At 37.9% G+C, this 8,990-nt stretch overlaps 1 long non-coding RNA gene across 1 annotated transcript; it reads left to right on the top strand.

Annotated features, from left to right (window-relative positions):
* Nucleotides 1-313: 313 nt before the first annotated feature.
* Nucleotides 314-2,285, top strand: LOC150089884 (uncharacterized). The gene is made up of 2 exons (XR_016546690.1): nucleotides 314-355; nucleotides 1,964-2,285. It is a non-coding gene; the product is annotated as an uncharacterized LOC150089884 (long non-coding RNA).
* Nucleotides 2,286-8,990: the final 6,705 nt, after the last annotated feature.

Below are 8,990 nucleotides of genomic sequence, written 5' to 3'. Positions count from 1 at the left end.
GACTTTGATGGATATTCCAGGAGTGCACATACGCACGTACCTTGTTTATTCTTCCCGATATCTAGGTTCTAAGTAGCGTGATATAAATTTTAATAACTTCTAATTGTTCTTGGCGATTTGAGCTTTCCGCATGAATTGCGTCGGCATTACGCTCTTAGTAACAACCTGCAAACGCCCCATGCACGTGCTGGTTGACCTAGAAATTTCTCCAATGAGTTCTTTGATGTCGCGCTAATTATAAAAGGAACGGACGTGTCTTTACGTGGATATTCCCAGTAAGTCCTTGAAACGGCCTAGTGTCTTTCTCCAGTACACTCTTTGATCTTTGACGATGGTGTCCACCGTTGCTACCAAGGTAAGCATCCCAATTGATATTGGATTGTGTTCGTGTATTATGTCATCTTTAACGATTTATTTTACGTATTTTGTATTTGGAAATTTCATTAAAAACAGCATTTTTAGTATTATTATGTTAATACTTGGGACCATTGTAAGAGTTGAAAGATAGATTTGCAGGACACAGTAAATTTTCCCTTTCAGTTATCCTAGTAAGCCACAAAGATACTGTACAATTTTCTAGTCCCATCTCATAAAAACAAACAGATAATGTACGTAGTGCGTTATATTTCTTAAATTAATTGATCTTTTTCTTTTTCTGTGATTAACAGAGTTAAAAATTAAATAACTGATTATATTGTTACCGATTAATTAGTCATTAATTAATTAATAATATATTAATTGTTTAAACTTCCCTGTGAACACCTCACAACTTGATATTCACTCAACGTTTGTTAATATTTCGTAATCACAGCGGTTGAAAAAAGCAACAACACTGAATCTGTGATTTAATAAGTTAAATAACTAGCAACAAGTGCCTCAGATTGTATTACGGTGCCCACACTTTCGTAGTGCAGTTTATTTATTTATTCTTGGATTTTAATAACAATTAAACTATAACAAGTGGTAAACGTTTCTGATGTGATTATTATAATAAGCAAATAGGAATACTTCATGATTTATGTATTTAATTAATTAATAACAAAAAAAGGCATGGTTTTTATCATATCTCATATTGTGAATACCTTCACAACGAGTTGCCTAATATTGCACTACCTCAAATAAGTAACGCTTCACCAATGCAGAAGACTATCGTTACCCGGTTATGAGTTGTCAGTATTGCAACACCAGGGTACCTACCCATCCACCCAACGATGATAGGTCAAATAGCCTTGAAACGGCCATCTGGGTGGTGGTATCCACCGTGAATAAGTAACAATAGTCTTTTCCATTGGTGAAACGTTATATTTGTTCGATTTTAAAACAGATCATTGTCACGTATTTGATATTGGAAACGGTCAAATCTGACGTTGATCTTTTCTTGTAGCCAACGATGCAGGTCCCATACACTATTCAGATTGGAGTTATAATTAACCGATCATCGTCAGACAGACAGTCGTTCTAATATGACACATTCGATGTCATCTACTGAACTATGTGAACCAGGACACTGGAATTTACGTAATAGTACATTTATTCAAAGAATTCTAACATTCCCATTCTCTTATTTTCTCATCTAGTGGATTATTGCAACAGTTAACCGCGTTCAATGAGGTCAAGACTACTATTTGAGTGCTCTCTCGTTCAATGACGCTGCCCTCCCATTCCAGTCGTGATTGGACAGGCTTACATCAGCTAAACACTCTTATGTAGCAGAGCAGGTAGAAAAAAATGCACAAACACTCTTATTTACTTGTTTTAATACGTAGTTTGTAAAAAAAAAATCTGTTTCCAAAAGTTTTATTTATAAAAAAAAGTCCAATAATCAGGAAAATTCACATTAATTAAAATGTAAACACCATTTAGTGAATACAACCTTTATATTTCGGTGTATTGTTAACTAATTTGAAAATAGTAAACAGCTGTTCCAAATTACTTAGATTCTCATTTGATTTTTCTCATTCAGGCCATTGTGCTCAGCCTCGTTCTTCTTGTGGCTTTCGTCCACGTTGCAGTAAGCTACAGCAGTTTCTCAAGAAGGCTCTCAGGAAGTCGATCTCTAGGTTCCTATAGGGAGGTTTCCAAGGAACAACTTGGCACTCATCTTAATTCCGCTAGCCAACCTCGTTTTCCCGAACTTCCCCTGTTATACGCTGGTAAACGGTGATGGATGGACGTCCTCAACTCGACAATTCCAATAGTCAGAGCCAGTAGAACAATCTTCTCATAATACTGCAATGAACAGTGACGTACATATGACGTCACTTACTGAAAATTTTGTAGTTGCGCTCACCCAGTGATCTCATTTTGTATCTGTTTTCGTCTTTTCACCAATAAATAAATGCAATCTTCACTTAATAGTAGTGTTTTTAATTGCGTGTCTTCTTTTATCGGATTTTAATTATTAAAAAAATATATATATTAATTGTATTTTGTTGCGTGTATGTATATACTCGTAATCTGCAAACCGAGGATGCAAAGATCTTTTATGAAGTTGCAAGGAAGCCACAGGCTTTTGCTGTACCGGCCAAAAAAAGATAAGTCAACAACAATTATGCGCTTCCCAACCTCACGTAGGTAACTATCCAGTTGACTTCTGAATTTATTCAAACTATCAGCCTCAACTACCAGCGAGGGCAACTTGTTCCAGCTATCAAGGACTCCCTAAAAGAAAACTTCCTACAATCTAGTCTCAACTTGAACCCCTGTAATTCGAATTTATGGCCCCTAGTTAAGGAATTATTTATAATAGTGAAAATTCCGCCTTTATTCATTTTGCTAACCCCTCTCAGAGTCTTATAAACATCAATTAGGTCTTCTCTAAGGTGCCTGGTTGCCAAGCTCTGTTGCCCACACAATCGAAGTCTTTTTTGGTACGGTCGCCCTTTTGCGATCTCACCATGCGAGTTGCCCTTCCTTGGACCCTTTCAAGAAGCTCAATGTCTTTTTCATTGAGCTTTGAATTTATTGACTTTGAATTATTTGAATATTAATTTTATTTTATTTGAGTTTTCATTGAATTTATTTACAAAAAATCTACCCCACCTTCGTACCCTGATCCTCAAGGCATTTCCCATTACAATTTATACTTTATAGGGGGGGGGGGCAGGTTCGTTTTAAATTCTCGATGACGAGATTTCCGTCTTGCAATCGATTGTCTGTCTCAACTATACGAGTTACTTTAAAATTAAAACACCAATGTTTCGCGGATTTCAGAGCTCCATGATAACAAGTGCATCTCTTTAGTGATGAGATATAACAGGCATAGACTGTTTGGGATATTCGTCGAAGCAACTAAGCATATATAGTTTCATTGTTTCTATGCCTGTTAATTTTATGTACTATAGGCCTGTCTGCATGTAGGTGGTAGGAAAAATCCGAGTTACTTATTCTCAAGGAAAACGGAAGCTCTGTATTGATGAGAAATTACAACAGGAGGAACGGCTTTTCACACTCCACACGCCTTCGTGGGTAGCATAGTTGGTATAATCACCAATTTCTTCTACGTTTGACGAGAGCGGTACAAAATGCTTAGAATATATTGAATGCTTCCTTGTCAGTTAGCGAATGAAGTGGATCAACGGCTGGCGGGTTGGTCTGGAGGAGGTCAAGGTAAACTGTGAAGCCTTGTAGGAGATGGGTCCAGTCTTCCCTCTCCGGTCAATGTCCGGTCAATATATAGAATTGGTTTCCAGGATTGGAGTAAACCAGGCCATGGTATGTTTGTTTAAGTGCTAATTTCAGGAATGAAGTTTCTGCTGGCATCACCTTTGCATCCAGAAGACCAGTGGGTCTGCCATAAATTGGTAAATTTTGACCACAATAACCTTTTTAGACTTCTTGTTCAAAAAGTGATTGTCCTCTGCAAGGGTGGATATACTGAGAAATTTGGTTTGAACGTTATACCTCGCTGAATGCAGGAGGCCACAGTAGACAATGTAGAGATCTATAGGGAGGTTGCCAGAGATCACCTGGAGAGCTGGAGTGGATGTGGTTCTGCAAGCCTTGGTCGTATGTTATAAGAAGATCCGCTTGATTTGTTTATCTTGTTTGCGAAAGTTATGTTATTGTGTCTACCTGCGAAACCAAACGGGAGCACCATAAGATGTTATCCTTTGTCCCCAGTCCCTAACCGGCGTCTCTACGTACTTCTTTACTTTAGCTTCGATGTAGTCCAGGTGTGGGAAAAAATTTCCGTTATGGTCTAGTATAACTCCAAGATATTTATTGTAACTCAGGATTTGAGGGACGCACCCTGAATGCGAATAACTGGAGGTCTACGTAAGTCCAGATTTCTCTTGATGAGGAGCATCTTCGTTTTGGCGGTGGAAATGGTAAGCATATGTGTTTCTGTCCAACGTACAAGAGCAGACAGGACATCGTTTACCTGCAACTCAAGGGTGGCGCGGGTGAGACCACTCGACGAGAAGATCGTCCGCGTACGCGAACATGGAGGTAAGCTGGAAGGAGTTACTGAGCCATTCATCCGGCACCATATTCCATACAGCCGGGCCTAAGATGGAATCTTGAAGGCAGCTTCTAAATATAGACCTGGTTATGCTATGGAAGACGGTTTGATAGTGATTTTTCTGTCAGTTAAGTAATTAATGAGACTGTTGTAGATTTCTGTTGAGCAATCCATTTGTCTTACCTGTCTACCGACACTAGACCAGCGTTCGACTCGGTCTGGTGGCCTATCGACAGTAGGCCACCTTTCTTTAAATGTTTAAATTTTTTAGTGAAAACTAAAAAAAAGTCATACAATAAGTATTGTAACCCATTAATAAAAGATGAAATATTGGTAAACTCTCAGCAGAATTTAAAAAGCACACAAACTTTTTACAGAAATTAAAAAGAAAATTGACACCTGTGAAGTGTAGCGCCACCGTTTTTGTAACCATTAGGGAGAACCATTGCCGGATTAAGAGGGTTACAGATAATTTGCTTCTCCCGCAACCACCTGCTCATCTTGTGAACGCTCAGAAAAGTTTTATTTTTAAAGATCGTTGTTTAAAACGAGATCCTTAAAAATCGCCAAAAAATTGTAAACAGCGAAAATTTGTTTACGGTGTCAGCATCTTCATATGTCTCAAGAAGTGAGTGAAAATATTAACTTTAATTTATTTTATTTTTGACGTCCTTTAAAAAATAATATAAAATATAATAAATCATTCGTATTAATTTATGGTTTGTAATGTTGCTAAAGAATATCAGTAATTAATTTATTTAAGGTTTGAGACGGTTTATTATGTTGGTAAAGAATATTTGGTTCATTGTTTTTTCAACAATACATTATTCAATAAATAATATTTAATATTTCATTTATTTATTCAACTCACGCAATAATTATCCCCATATAATTTTCCTCTATAATGTTAAACGTTCTTAAACGCTATATTCTTTTGAATGGTTTACATAAATAAGTTGAATTAATTTCGCAAAATATAATTTAGGTTCATTTTGTATAAAATTTTTAAAAAGTTACGAAAGAAATTTTAGTTTACCAATATTTAGGAAAAATTTAGAATTTTAGCAAAAGAGGGCAGCACTAACCAAGCAGCATAGTTTCTAAACCAGCCATAATAAACAAGAATACAGTACCAATTAGTGGTGGTTGATACTAATAACCTTACTCTGGGAATGTGCTTTCAAGTTGTCATATCAAATATTAACAAGAACGCTTTTATGAAGCTAAGTACAGTCTTAAATCGAGGTCGGATTCTATTACCGAAAGGTGATTGCTACCTGGGAGCTGAGGAGAATTAATGTATTTCTTTTACTTACTATTACAGCTCGAATCTCAGGTTTCTCCAGCTGCACTACACGGGTCTTTAGGGACGCATTTCAGAAGAGCGAGATGCAGTTAAAGAAAAATTACTCTGCTGGATTTATCGGTAGAGTAATCCGAACCTCGAAAGCGAAATTTGTTTAGGTAAATACTAGTACTTGGCTCTTTATCTGCAACGTGAGAAAGGAACTCACAAAAGGCAGAGGCGTATTAGAATGAGAATCTGTTACAGGATAACATATGGAGAACTTTTTTCTTTTAACATCTTTTTAAGGCAGCAAAAAATTTAAAACAGCGAAAATATCAGTGTAGAGTTTGAAACTTCGTATAGTACTATAAGGATTTTAGGATCACCAGGATTATAATAACGAAAGGATTGTAGGATCAACAGGATTATAATAATGTAAGGATTATAATAGTGGATGGATTGTAGGATCACCAGGATTATAATAATATAAGGATTATAATAGTGGATGGATTGTAGGATCACCAGGATTATAATAATGTAAGGATTGTAGGATCACCAGGATTATAATAATGTAGGATTGTAAGATCGCCAGGATTATAATAGTGGATGGATTGTAGGATCACCGGGATTATAATAATGCAAGGATCGTAGGATCACCAGGATTATAATGTAAGGATTGTAGGATCACACGATTTGAAACACCATTGGGACGCTAGGATTGCATAAATTATAGGGTTATATGGATTACGTACTATAAGGACTGTAGGAGTACATAAAATATAGGATTACAATGGTCGTAGGATCAATGGGATTATGGCACTATAGAATTGAGGGATTATAAGGATTGTAGGATTATTAAGAACCGACGTTATAAGATTACATGCGTATAAACATTTAACATTTTTACATGTATATACGTAGGATTAATGTACAAATAAAAACAGAGTAGCCACTTTATTAGGTACACATATCTGATAAGGAGTAGCCTTAATAGCCTGGATTCGTAGTGATATGTACTCGACGAGATTTCGAAAGTGTGTCACAGGGATGCTGGTCCATGCTGACTCAATTGCTTCCCACACTTGTTGCCAACTGGATCGTAGAGGATCTTTACTCCGAAGAACTTTTTCTACCTCATTGCACTGATGCTCAATTTTATTGAGACCTGGTGACTAGAGAATTCACTGCAGTAGGCTGAATTGACGTCCGTTTTCATGAAACCAGTTCGTTACCATTGGCCTTGTGACAGGTCGCATTATTTTATTGGAAGAACACATTCACAGAGAGATGCACTGCAGCCTTGAAGAGATGCGCCTGGTGGGAAACAATTTCCAGGTAACCTGAACCATGGTCCTCAGTGAGAGTATAGTGGCTTTGCCACTTGTCACTTGTTTAGATGTCTGAGTTCGAGTCCCATCGACGACTGAGGCGCCTCCGTAGCCAGGTGGGAAGGAGCAACAGTGCGTAGCACACGCTTCTTGATTAGATCGGGGTTCGAGTCCATCACCACCAAATACGGAGGATGCGGAAAGGTCAGGGAATGATCACCGCATATCCCTGGAGCAATATGGTCTTAGTTGCTAATGCTCCTAAAAGCCAAATAACAAACAAACAATCGACGACTGGAGGAATTTCTGTGGTCCTCTTCAATCAAGGCTCTAGGTAGCCGATCTCGGGCGGAGAGAGTAGGGTTTCCCATTTAGTTATTCCAGGTTTTTCAGCCTGCACTACAAGAAAATCAGACTGTGAACCCACTTCTACAGACAGATATGGGTTACACCCGGGGATTGTTAAAATAATAATAATTATTACTATTATTAGCCTGTATCATGCAAATGTTGCTCCACTGGCACCAAAGAGACAATTTGCATTAAGAAAACATTCCCCCACTATTAAACCGCCACTACCAGCCTACATTGCCCTGACACGATGGGTCCATAAACTCATGCAGTTTTCTCCGTATTTCATGTAGTCTAGTATAGGTATTTCCTAGCCTACTGTAACTACGCCTTGTTGTTTGCAGACACGAGTGAAACCCGGTTTCGTCATCGGCTGGCTGCAATACCCAATCCGTGACAACGTACGAAGAGTTGTTTGTTCTGAAATATCTTTTCGGTTAATGCAGTTGTATTTGGTTGTCACTCGGCTGACTGTAGCCTTCTATTATCGTGTACAAGTGTTGTCAGTCTCTTGACCATCAACTCGTTGATGTTCAAGAGACTGACAACCATCAACTCGTTGATGTTCAAGACACTGACAACACTTGACCATCAACGAGTTGTTTTCGACAGTAGAATCACCATTGGCTGTTATTTGGTTATTGGATTAATCTCGATGCACCCAAGACACGGTCGTGTGCGAGAATCCCAACAGGGTTCAAGTTTCCGAGTTTACATCGGTGCATCTGGCGCCGACTACCACGAGCTTCTTAAGTCTTTCTTGTCACCAATTATCGCACTGAATTGCAGTGCGATAATTGGTACTTGCTTTATATCGACTGCGACCAATATGTGATTTAATGAAAAGTTTAAAGGTATCTAATAAATTGGCAACTGACTGTATATCGTTTGCTCACATAGCTAGCTATAAAGTAGACTGCGGTCTAATGGCTATTCAGACCGATAAGATTTTATAAAAAAGTACTCTCGAGGAGTTTCATAATGCGTATTTTACCCCTGGATTTTGGCCTGTCTAAATAATCGCTGCTGTTCCAATGGAAAGATTTCATTATTCATTTGTATACTAATTGGGTTACTTCAAGCGAATACCAGTAGGGCTTGCCAACCTTATTACCATTTAAAATTTACATTAGAAAGATACGTCCTTCGTGTAATTACCATAATGATTACGCCTGGTTTAATATAAACAAGCAGACACTGAGCGACCACAGAGACTGGTGGTTTCCTTACGTCATTAAGGGCGTAATAATTTCCGAAAACAAAAAATAATAAAACTTGTCAGATGTGAATGCCGAGCGTAATTAGGACTGACACCTTCATAATTGGAATGTTTTTGCATACTGATGAATAACAAATAACAGAGCACTATTTAAGAACGTAAACAGTGGATAGGGACCGGTTTGTGATTAGGAAAAAAGTTTTTTTTTTCCTTTTTAATCTATGGAAATATTCGAGACATCCCCGCGACGCCATTGGATAGTTCACCGTTGACCTTGTATGACCCAGTAACCTGTAAACGTCATAGACGTTGTTATGAAACAACTCAGCCAAGGTTTCT

Source organism: Mastigoproctus giganteus, chromosome 2 (assembly GCF_048544385.1).
Source record: "Mastigoproctus giganteus isolate SK-2022 chromosome 2, ASM4854438v1, whole genome shotgun sequence".
Lineage (NCBI taxonomy): Eukaryota > Metazoa > Arthropoda > Arachnida > Uropygi > Thelyphonidae > Mastigoproctus > Mastigoproctus giganteus.
Note: the sequence above shows the minus strand (reverse complement) of the source record. Positions and strands in the feature narration are given on the sequence as shown.